At 42.8% G+C, this 12,115-nt stretch overlaps 1 protein-coding gene across 2 annotated transcripts in view; it reads right to left on the bottom strand.

The window, feature by feature from the left end:
- The window catches only part of Ugt8 (UDP glycosyltransferase 8), a 73,698-nt gene extending 62,830 nt beyond the window's left edge, over nt 1-10,868 (bottom strand). Inside the window, exon 1 of one of the 2 annotated variants that reach the window (XM_063260703.1) lies at nt 10,637-10,868. The gene's annotated coding sequence lies outside the window, so the exon portion shown is untranslated. Of the gene's footprint in view, nt 1-9,968; nt 10,111-10,636 lie in introns of those variants that run through there. The other variant, XM_003468063.5, reaches the window with a different exon arrangement.
- Nucleotides 10,869-12,115: the final 1,247 nt, after the last annotated feature.

Here is a 12,115-nt window from a genome sequence, read left to right as displayed (position 1 = left end):
TCATATAAAATGCCAGTACAATCACCATGAGAAGCATGTTACAGACCGTTGATTCTAAACCAGCAAAGTGATATTAAACCCCCGAAAAAAAAAAAAAAAAAAAAAAACATTTTGGTAGATTCTGCAGAAAAACATGATGAAATTCCCCCTGAACACCCCATTACTACCAGTAAAAATGTTCAGCTTTTCCAATCTAAATATTACTGAGTCCAAGTACTCTTATGTGAAGAGAAAGCGACAAATCTCTAGGGAGTGATTACCTAGGATCACATAACCAGTTCATAGTTACTCACTGGCAGAGAAGAAACTAGCACTCAGGTTTCTGGAGTCTCCACCCAGCACCTCTCACCTGGACTCTACAAGATTCTCAAAGGGTCTCGCTGCCATGTGTCAGGAAATAGTTCAACTTTGCCTCATATTCTGGAGGACATAAATCAAAGCAGCAGTCTTGGAAAAGCCTTAGTGATGACCTTCTTTAAACTTTGTATTATAAAACCCTTAAATATTTATACTCTAAAAGAATTGCATGCATTGTGGCTCTAAGCCACAGAGAGTTCTATCACATATAATAGGCTGCTTGTTGAATGAATGGCTGAATTAGTTCTTAAATGTTACAGTCAGTCATTGTACTAATCTCCAGGAAATCAACATATCTAGTTCAAATTGTTTGCCCTTCTATCTCCTCTGGATAGCAGAACAGAGGTAGGAGTACAATTACTTTTAAGCTAAGATATTTTCACTGGCTTAAATAGTAAAAAGCAGAAAACAGTTACGGCTCAGAAATGAGTTAGACAATTACTATACAGAATGATACTTAAAAAAAAAAAAAAAAAATACAGATCCGAGGGCAAGGCAGAACCCTGTCCTCTCTAAATTCCTGTCCATCTCCCTGCCTCCATGCCCACTCAAAGTCAGTCACTAGGATCTAGACTTGAAGTTCCTCAGAAGCACACAAAACTTATCTCCAGGACAGGCAGCCCGGTCACAGAGGAGAGAAAGCACGCAAGAGTGTAGGAAATCAGAGGAGCTGGATTCTGAGCACCGTGCACAGTTTAGAAATCCGAAGCAAGAAAAAATACATGCCAAATCGTAAGCTCAGAAAAAGCGTAACTTGAACATAATCACCTCTTGATGCTTTCAGGAATGATCTAAAATTGGCAAATAACACAAACCAGCACCACTCCTCATTGATAGTTTTCCTAATTCATTTCTGTTCTTTCCACCCCCCCCCCACCGTAGGATATTTCTGAACATGTGTTTTTATTCCCTGTTCCACCTCTTACTACTCTGCACAGAAAGAGATGTAAAGGGAGGCACTTTGAACCAGAAGAATTTTGGCAATTACCAAAGAAGGAACTGATCACGGAGAAAGAAAAGCAATCGTGTTCCTGGGCTGGTGCTTTGAATAAACTGGTATAAAAGTTGAGGGAGGAAGTTAAGAATGCTTCTGAAGTCCTCTTCCCCATCTGTGTAACTACTCTTCTCTCCAATATGTGAATACAAAATACAAACTACACTTCACTGCTGTTACTGCTTTCTTTTATTAGCCTTACCTAGAACAGCTGTGAGCACATTGTTATCTACTAGAAGTTCCAGGTAAATTTAAAAGAAAATCCTACTACAAGTTTTAATCTTGTAATAGAGTTCCATGAAGCCACACCACAGCCCTTGGGCAGATCAGACTTCTCCACTGTGACTACATGGAGCAGCAGTCTGGGCACCGTGTGTGTTGCTCCACAGGGAACATTTCATTTAAAAGAAAAAAGAGTAGAGTGTTTTAAATTTGAACAATGTGTAGGAGTTTGTGTTAAGATTTTGTGTGTCTGTTTGTGTGTGTGTGTGTGTGTGTGTGTGTGTGTATGTGAAAAACAACAGGGAAAAAATTCCATTCTCTGATGTTTGAGTATCCTATCTCCAATAAGTACTGTTTGTCCAGGGTGGTTTATGGGAAACACACAGGGAGCCTCCACCTCCTATAAGCTCATTATGTTTAGGGGGAGGATATGAACAGAAATAAGCACTAAACTGTCATCAATGTATGCAAAAGTACTCAAGTAAGTGTGAAATTGAAAAGCAACAGAAGACTGCCAAAAGATGAGAATCTGAAGGTACGGGGGGGGGGGGGGGGGGAGAACATTTCAAGGAGGAGAATATCCTGAAGCAAATGCCCAAGTGATTGTGGCAGCCTACAGGGGAGTAGAAAATAAATGGGGTGACCAGATCAGAATGCAGATGGACAACACAAAATTCTAAAGGTCAGGCTAAAGATGGTGAAAATAAAGGGCGTGTAGTTGATAAAAGACAAGTGGGCCAGCAATAAGGACAGCTGACTGAGGTGAGGGGCCAGCAGGTGCATTAATGCAGTAGAGGTCAAGTAACACGGAACTGCACAAAGACAGCACGATGAATGGAAGGTATCAAGGAAGAATAGCTATCGGAGGGGTCTTGATGAAAAAGAAGGGACCGAAATAGAGGCCAGACTAGATACAAGGAACAAAGGAGAGGGTAAATACAAAACACCAATCCATCGCTGGAAAACTGATGTAAAGGAGGGCAACTTTGAAAGGTATGAATGTGGACTCTGGGCTTTTGATAGTAAGTGTGAAATTACAGCCAACTCCAGAGTGCCTATTTATAAATAAAAATCCATTCCATGAGCTTGAATCACCTCACAGAAGCAGTAATGGCACAGACAGAAGCTGCAGATTTGTGGACCAAATATGTCCAAATGCACATAAAGGAAGCAAAAGCATAACTGAAAGAACAGATGAAGAGCAATTACAGATGGTTCAGAGACAGGCAGCTATCTCAGCAGGAAAATAGGGAGGAGAGATCAGAGGAGAGGGTCTAAGAAAGACAAGGGTCAAGGTCTAGTTCAAGAATGCTCCTCTGAACAAGAGGAGTGAGCCGCAGGTCCCACACTAAACCCCTCAGAGATAGTCCTGGGGACCTGGGGAAGTGACTTAAAGGACCCTGTTCTCCCAAGTCATACTCCATAAAATACCAGCAGAGATCAGACAGTGCTCAGGGGCAGAATAAGGATAAAATGACAGAATGCATGTGCCAGATTTACAAACTACAGAAAGTACTGAACAAATATAACAATATTGTTCAGTGGAAAATGAGTGTGTCTCAGATAAGGTTAGTGTCAGAGACACTAACTATATTTTCTCTCCTATACTGCTAATATTCTTTGCCCCCACCTGGATACTGGCCTTATTTTAGATGCAGGGATTTGTTTTAATTACTCATCCCCAGATCAACAGGACAGTTGCCTGGTATGATATACCCGACTTACACAAAGCCCAGCTAGGGCAATGAAATGCTGATGCTGTCTTTTTTTTCTAGAGTGTTTTTTCTTCCCCTCTGCTTCCCCCTTCTCTTGTCTGTCCATCCTATCTTATTCTTATTCCTCTTCTTAGTCCCCCTCTCCCCCATTTGTTCTCCGTTAATCCATACAGACATAAGAATCTACAAGACATTTGCAAAACCAGGAGAAAACAGACTTGGTAATTAGCATTAATATTCCTTAAAACACTTTCACCCTTGACCTTATCCCTAACTTTCACTGCTTTTTTCCCCTTGTTAAATCCATAGGCAAACCTGTTTGACAAGTTTCCTCCGAACTGCTCTCCCTTGGTTTAGTGAGAACAACAGACGAGGGGCACAGCAGAGCAAATGCAAAAGCTATGTAAAGCACAAGGGCTTTCTTCGTACAGCAAATCCACCAGCTGGCATGACACACTCAAAGCTATGAGAAAACAGCATAGAAGCACTCCTGTTGCCGCCAGTAAAAAAAATTAAAAAAAAAAAATTCTTTCTTGTTGATGCTTACTCTTCCAGATTATGACTATGATGAGGAGAATAAGGTAGAATCAGATTGAGATTTTAAGAGAAGTTCATAAAATTCTAGTGCATGACACTATCTTCAAACTGTGCTTAGAGGTATGCCCAACTTTATTTTTTGACTGTGTGTGTATGTATTTAACAGTAAAAATCTGAATTTGCAAAACAGATGAATCAAAATAGAATTCCTTCCATAAAAGGATCTTCTGATATTGCTCTAAATAGCAAAGTTCTTATGTGTATTTAAAATATGGTACGTTTTAAAATCATACCTGCCTTTTTTACTGGAGAATATTTCTAACACAGAGAAAAATATAGTAATGAATATAACAAACATCTGCAAAACCCTGTATTTAAAAATGTTAAGTGCTTGTCCTATTCAGGTGTTTCAAAATTTTAAATCCTATAAATATGCTTTACTTTTATGGCACTTTTCAAGAGTATCTTACTACCATAAATTTAGCAGTTTTTACACATGATTCTACTTTGTAAATATATGAGCACATATTATTTAAACAATATGTCACTTGGAGGAAAATTAGCTCATAGTTACTATTTATTAAACCAACTTGTAGCTAATGATAACTAATAATTACAACTTGGTATCTTGAAAATATTTAAATTTCTTCAAAACAATTAAAAAGCAGAAAATGATTTTGCACGTCATTATGTAATTATTCCCAAATCAAGCAAAAATTTAGTAAGTCAGTTATAAATGTGTAATTTTTAATGAACTAAAAGACTTGCAGATTTGTTTGCAGTACCTATATCAAGTCAATGACAACTGACTATACCATTAAAACAAAATCAATTCAGATATGTATCATAAGGCTCTAAGCAAAACACGTACTATTTCTAAAATGTTCCTATTATAATTCTTTCCATCCATCCCAAATAGTATAAAACTTAGATAAACCTCCAGTCTGAGAACAGGAATTAACACTCTGATCTGGATTCCCTGGTCTGGGTCCCCAGCCATTCATAAATTGGAAAGTACCATGTCTGTACTGGCTACCCACTCTCAAAGCTGACCTTACAGCAGCTAAGCAAGCTGCAACTTGGCATTTGTTATCTCTGTGATGGAGACCTGAGCACGACAAGATGCAGGCGAAAACTGAGTTGGTGTAATGGTACCAGGAAACAAGGAGAAATGATAAACTGAAAGCCATCTGCACAGAGCGCTATGAGTTACAGGCAACAGCATCATCCATCCAGAGGTACTAAGCACAGTGGACAAAAACCACTAAGACACAGCTCCAGCACAGGGAGGTGCTGATACAGAATGAAGTTTAGCTGGAGACTGCAAGTAAAAAACAGTCAAACATGAAACCTACCTACATAACAGACTGCATCTCACCTCAAAAATAAAGAACACTGAATTCTATTTCCTCAACAAATATTTACTGAGTCTCCCAAAAGCTATGTATACTCTAAGCGCTATATAAATACATGATAAGCAAGGAATAACAATAGAATGTATTGAAATATATACATTAATTTGAATTAAAAAGAATAAGCATTATACATAACCAATTAATTACCATTATGCCTTAAACCAATTTAGAAAAAAATACGCACTACATTCAATCATTAACCAAAAATCAGTTCGTGTATATATTTTTTCCAAATGCCCACTACTTGCAAGGTAAAATATTTATATAAATATTTGATAGAATTTTAGTTTTAAATGTTTATAATTATATAATGCATCACTGTATCCAAGTAAAGAAAATCCTAAAATAAAAAGTGTATTTAAATATTACCACGGTGGATTCAACTTTTTTTAGGAAATTAAGCAAACTTATATGAATTAGTCCTTCCACTACTACATGTTAATCTGTAAAACAATGCTGACCTGTAAGACCCTGTAAGATACAGAAATGTCTTCTGAATCATTAAATATTTTGTTAAGTTTTGTTATTATCCACCTTATGTTTTGGGGTTTCTTTTCAGATTCTATTAAAATGAATAATCAATACTTGTATAAGGCCAAGGACCTGGAGTACACTCTGGATACCAAGCATACTTTAAACCAGACATTTAAATATCCACTATTCAGTTTTCTTTTACAAACAGTGTACGTGTTGCCAGATTGAAGAAGGAAGCCGACTGGTCACCCAGTGTGTCCCAAGCTCTGGAGGTTTTTCCCTCTCTACCAGCTGCCTCCTCTGCTACTTTCATAATGTCCAAACGCTGCTAATCTGCTGGCTTCTAATCCACAAAGCTATACACAGGATCAAGTTTTCATGGTAAAAATGGCTTTTCAATCACCCTCCCAGAGTCCTGACAACTAGCACTCTGGAAAGCAAAGTCACGAGTGGCCTCTTAACCACAAATCCAAGACCTCCCTCTGTAAAAGCAGTCTGCAATATGCACAGGAACCTTCCAGGTAATGCATCTGACAATCTCTTTCAGTGCTCTCAGTAGCCCTAGAAAGCGTCTGTTCTGATGCCCATTTTGAGGAAGAGGAGAAGGAACTGTATCCTAGCCCAAGGTCACAGAGAGACAGGTCTGTGGGTAATTCCTCCTTTTTAGTATCTGACCTGTCATTTCTTAAAATTCTCTCCTCCTTTAATTACCAAACATCTTTCTCCACTAATTCTCCCTTTCACCTCTCCTGCCCATTCCTTCTCATTCTTTGTCATTATTTCTTTATCCAACTCTCAGATTTCAGGATCTTCCCAGGTATACACTGCCCTCTTGATTCTTGGTACCTTCCCTGAAAACCTATCACTTTTCATTCTTTACAATCACCCATTCACCGAAAACTGCTAATGTAGTCTTCCCAAGCATCCATCTGTACCTCCATCTGTCTAGCCTACGACCTCTCTGCTTAGAACTTTTGTGCAACTATTCACTGAGCACGTATCTCCAGCTGGATTTCCCATGCAACACTGGGGATCAAATCGGGGGATGTTCGACCACCAAGCTACACCCTCAGCCCTTTTTTTGAGACAAAGTCTTGCTAATTTTCCAGAACAGTCTCTGAATTAAGACCCTCCTGCCTTATCCAACTGGGTAGCTGGATTACAGGCACACAGCCCTGAGCCTGGCTTATCTGGACATGTTTGCAACCAAAATCTTTCCATTCTACTATGGTCACTACAGTACCTTCTAAATGGCCCTATCTGTCTCCAATTCCTCAGATTCATCTTTACAGACTGCTGTAGCAGCTGACTTCTCATTAAAGTAAGGCTTCATTTAAAACAACCACAAAATGATCTACTTGCCCTAGGATGACAAACTGCGGCCCATCATCTTTCCTTCGCCTGTTCTGATTCATCCTTCACAACGACCTTCTACAGTTTCTAAGTCTTTTCCTCCCCAGCATAATAACTGGCCACTTCCAAATGCCTGCTGAGAGTACTCCAGGTCCAACAAAACTTCCAGCACTAACCTCTACCTACTCAAAAGACCTTGTTCCCTATTTTGACCCCCTCAACACCTTAACCTTCCAGGGTGCTCAGAGCACAAAACCTGGTACACAGTATGCTTTTCATAAATGCCTGTTAGAGAAAAGAATGTTCATAATGCTTCAGATTAAGATAAGATTCTCACTGTTTTCGAGACTAAATTAAACTATTTTATTCAAATTGATTTGATTATCTAGGTCTTCCACAGATAGTTATGTAAAATAATATTTAAATATTTGACCTAGCCTCTAGGATGTTCAGCACAATTATCAAATTACACTTTTTCTTAGCTTCCAGGAAGGGAATTATTAACAACACTACACATATATAGTTAATGAGTTTCAATGGCAGAAAAAGGTATGCAAAATATTGATATCTATATAGGTTTATGTATACATACACATGTTCCTAAATACAGTCCAGGCTGCTGTAAGAAAAGCAAACTTTTTTAAAAGGGTTGCCTCAATTTCTCAGAAAGGCAAAGATTTAACTGTCTAAAATTTAGACATTTTTCTTATACACAAAATTTCCTATAAGAGATACTTTAAGACTTTATAGATAAAGGTCACCCCCCTGGGTCAGGTGTGAGTGGTGCACATCAGTATCTGGTACTAGGAGTCTGAGGCAAGAGGATCACTGCAAGTTCAAGGCCAGCCTGGGCTACAAAGAGAATTCAAGGCCTGCCTGAGCTGCTTAGTGAAACTCAAAAAGGAAAAAAAGGCATCCTTCTGTGAACCTCAACTACTTAGCTCACAAGCCAGCCCAGAAATAAAATATGTGACAGAAAGTTATCTGTCACAGTACACAGGATAATGTACACTCGGGCAATAGCCCCCATCAGTTCATGAAGACTGGGACACACACACACACAAACACACACACACACACACACACACACACACACACACCCCACAACAGATAACATAGCATTAAGGCCAGCTCACAGCCAGACAGCAGAAGAAAGTGATAGCTGATAACAGAAAGAGAACCTCCCCCCTCAAAAAACAAAAAGAAGAATGGTACTTCTGTCTCTATTCTAGTATTTCAATGCAGCAGGCTGAGACCATCTACTATAAACAAAAACAGTACTATACACCTCAACGAATAGCACCATTCAATTCTTTATGAATCCGTGCTCATAGACAACCGAATAATAAAAAATAAAATACTGAATATCCTCCAAGCACAGATTAAGATTTAGTAACATTAACAGCTAAATTTCTAAAAGTCAGTAGTAATTAACAGTATGTGTGATGAACTAGTTAGAAAATGTGCTTACGTAAATAAGCATTAGCCCAGCTAATTCATAATCAAAGGTTCTCAAACCCCAGATGTACCTTAACAATTCTGAGCTACACCCTAAAACCTAGTGCAAATTAAACAGCGAAGAACAGCAGCAAAAATGGTAGCATTGGACAAACAAGAATACAAGTAACTTTGAAAAGGAATTTGAGGATTAGAGAAGGGTTTTTCAGCAATATTTAAATTTTAATTGAGCTAATGGTTTTTCATGGATATCCTCATCTACTTTAGTCTAAATTATTGAGAAATGTGAACAATCCAGCTCTTTATCACAATAAATTTTACAAAAAATAAGTGTTATAAATATATTTGCCACATTATGTAAATTTATTCCAACAAACACACCAAACATAAATACAAGCATAAAGCTCTGAAAACATTAGACTGAGAAAAGTTCAGATCCTCTAACACGAGTATTGGGCGGTGGCGGGTACCAAGGCCCTTGTGCCACTTAGCTAAATAGTCCAGTCCCTCTAACGGAAGTATTACCAGAAAAAAAAAAAAAAAAAATCTGCTCAGTTATGCCCAAACTCTGAAAAGAACTTTCAGACTTTCTTTTATTAAATGTCAAGGAGCTAGCGTTCAGCTGTTTTTACACACTCCTGTAGCACTGGAACACACAACGGTAGATGTCAACTAACCTTGGTGGCAGGTAAATCAAACAATAGTAGAGCATTTCTCTCTAGCACTCTTAAAACGTCAAACTACCAAGAGACTGTTTTTACAAGGAGAAAATTAAGTCTGCAAACTCACATTTAATTCAATTAACACAAAGTTCACCTTTCTCTTACCATATACTAAAGATCATGATTTTTCAATTAATTTAAAAATCTCTAACGACAAAGCATGATTACTTTGATTACTATGAATTAAAAAGCACTATCCTTCCTATGACTGGTACCCCTCTCCCCTGCGGGGATGATAGAGGGATGAGGCATGCCAATTCCCAGAGGGCACAGGTTTTGTTTCTGTTTTTTAAACATGATAAAATTAGCAAGCAAAAAAAAAAAAAAAAAACAAACCACACAAGCACATTGGCATCAGGTAAGCTCCACACATTCTTGTCCTTAATCTGGAAAAACTCCTTGTCAGAAAGTGACAGTCTAAAAGTCAAAAAATAGTTAGGATCACAGGGTTTTAGCTAAACCTTTTGCTGAAATAAAAGGCTTTCTCTCCAATGCTCCCACTGGCTCACAATACAAGTGACTCTCCACACAATACCTGGTGACATTCCTTCGCCGGGCAACTATTGTGCCAGCTTCTCCCTGAAGTTTTCCCCTCCTGCCTTGAGGATACTAAAGCTGCTGCGAACCCGAGGCACAGACTCTGGCAGAGGTGATACCATGCAAGGGCTGCCCAATGCGCCCAACTTTACACAGCCACGACAAAGCCAAAGTTTTTACTCACAGATTGGGGGACCCGCTGCAGCCACTTTGAAACGCCCTCCGCCCGAAGCGCCGCAGCCACTGCACTAGCGCCTTGCTTCTCACACCCCGACGCCGCGCACTCGGGTCCGCGCGCCGCGCTCCGACTCGCCGCGCCGCGTCCTTGTCCCGCCCGCGTCCTCTGCTCGCCGGCGCGCGCCGCGCTCCCAAAGCCTGGGCGCCCCGCCGCTCCGCCCTCGGCGCGACCGCGACACCGCAATCCTCGCAGGGGTCTCGCGGGCACAGGGTCCGGGCGGGCGCGCTGCACAGCCCGAGCCTCCCCGCCCCCAACGCAGCTCTGAGGAGGAGGACGCAGCAGCGCGAGGTGCTAGAGGTCCCCGAGCGCCTCCTGGTACCCGACTCCGCGGGGCAGCCGGCTCGGGCCTCGAGGCTCCGCCTGTGCATCCCTCCTGGGCCAAGCGCGAGGTCCTCCGCCGGCCCGCGCCGCGATCTCCCCGGCCAGCGCTCACACGCCCGAGGGACCGGCTGGGTGGGGACGGAGCCTGAGAAGACCCCCATTGCACCACCCGCGTCCAGGACCACTCTTGACTCACGGGCCACCTCCAACTCCCGCCCCTGCCCCGGGGTCGCCGCCGTCCGGGCGCCCCCTCTCCTCAGTCACCGAAGCCCCGCTGGGGTCCCCGCGCTTACCGCGGCTCCGGGCTGAGGCGCGCGGCTGGGCTGTGTGTGCCTCTGCCCGCTGCGTAACCGTATCCAGGACCGGAGGACGAGCGTGCGCGCGGGCTCGGGGGCTCGGGCTTAGGCGGGAGGCAGCGGACGGACGGGCTCTCCGGCGGGCGCGCAGTGGGGGGCCAGGCTCGCACCGCGCTTGCTCCTCCACAGCGCCCGCCGGCGGCCGGGCCCTTCCCCTCCCCCGCTCCGGCCGCGCCCCGCCCCTCCCCGCGCAGCGCTGGGGCGCGCCAGGCCCCGGGCGCTCGGGCTGGGACGCGGGATGAGCGGACGCGCCCTCGGACCACGCGGTGGCTGCAGCGCCGGAAGCGCTCCCGCGTGCGGCCTCGAGCACGTGAGCCCGCCCCCGCGCCGCTCGTGCCCCGCTCCCGGAGGTTGTGCCGCCTGTCCCCTAGCGGGCTCCCGGTCCGCCGCGCCGTTCACAGGTTGCTCCAGGCGGGTTGGATGCGCACCGCGCGCCTCCCTGGCTTCGCGTGTGGGCGCTGCCAGGCGGGAAGCCTCGGAAAATGCGGGTTTGGGCACCCTGGAAAAAATCAGACGGGTGCTGGGGTCGGGAACGTCCCACCGCCTGGCCTCCCTCTGAAAGCCTTGCCTGGTTAAGTCTGTGGCGACTTTTTTTCTCACTAATCTGTGTGTGCCAGCAGCCTGCGCTTGCCAAGGCGGCGTCCAGGCCCGGAAGCAACCTGCCCGCGGGCGTGGCCTTCCCACCAGGACACCGGGTATCCCCAGGGGGACCGCGGACAGGCACTGCCTGGACCCGGGAAGTGAAGGCGGCCCTCGCCTCGCAGAGCCTCCAGTATTGTGTTCTGGACGGATAATGTGACAGCGCACAGAGACGCGTACAGGCGATGGGAACGGAATTGTTTACCTACTAGTTTTGTGAAAAGTCAGGCTGGAGGTGCTTTTGAGAACCTGCTCTGCCGCGGCTTTGAGCAAGCGGTGCATAAGTACTAGGAAATGTTTTAAAATGCCAAGTCAAGCTTTTCGTTTCTTGCCCTTAAAAAAGTGGTGGGGACCGAAAAAATTATCGTATATATTATTGAAATACATAATAAGTGGAAAATATTAATAACGTACACTGCTGTTATTTTGTAATATGTATATTTAACAAATGCAGGGTCACAAAACCACTTAATTAAGGCTGTTCACAAACGGGATGAAAAGATTTTAAACGCCAATTTCAAAACAAACAATGTACTTTTCCTTCTATGTAGTTTAGAAATCTTTGTACCTGATCTAGCAAGATAACATACTGTATATATATTACATACATTATATTACAGTATTATAACATACTGTATATAAATTTCACTAGAAAACCTAAACTTAACCTGAAACCTAGTGTAGATAATGATTGACATAAAAGAACTTAAGCATTTTCTTTAAAAACTCCGTTTAAGTTAGGCATCAGTTGCAAGCTGTTGTTTTGATAACCAGTAT

Source organism: Cavia porcellus, unplaced genomic scaffold (genome assembly GCF_034190915.1).
Source record: "Cavia porcellus strain 051 isolate PalLab524CR breed Dunkin Hartley unplaced genomic scaffold, mCavPor4.1 scaffold_14, whole genome shotgun sequence".
Lineage (NCBI taxonomy): Eukaryota > Metazoa > Chordata > Mammalia > Rodentia > Caviidae > Cavia > Cavia porcellus.
This window is presented reverse-complemented; position numbering and strand designations above follow the sequence as displayed.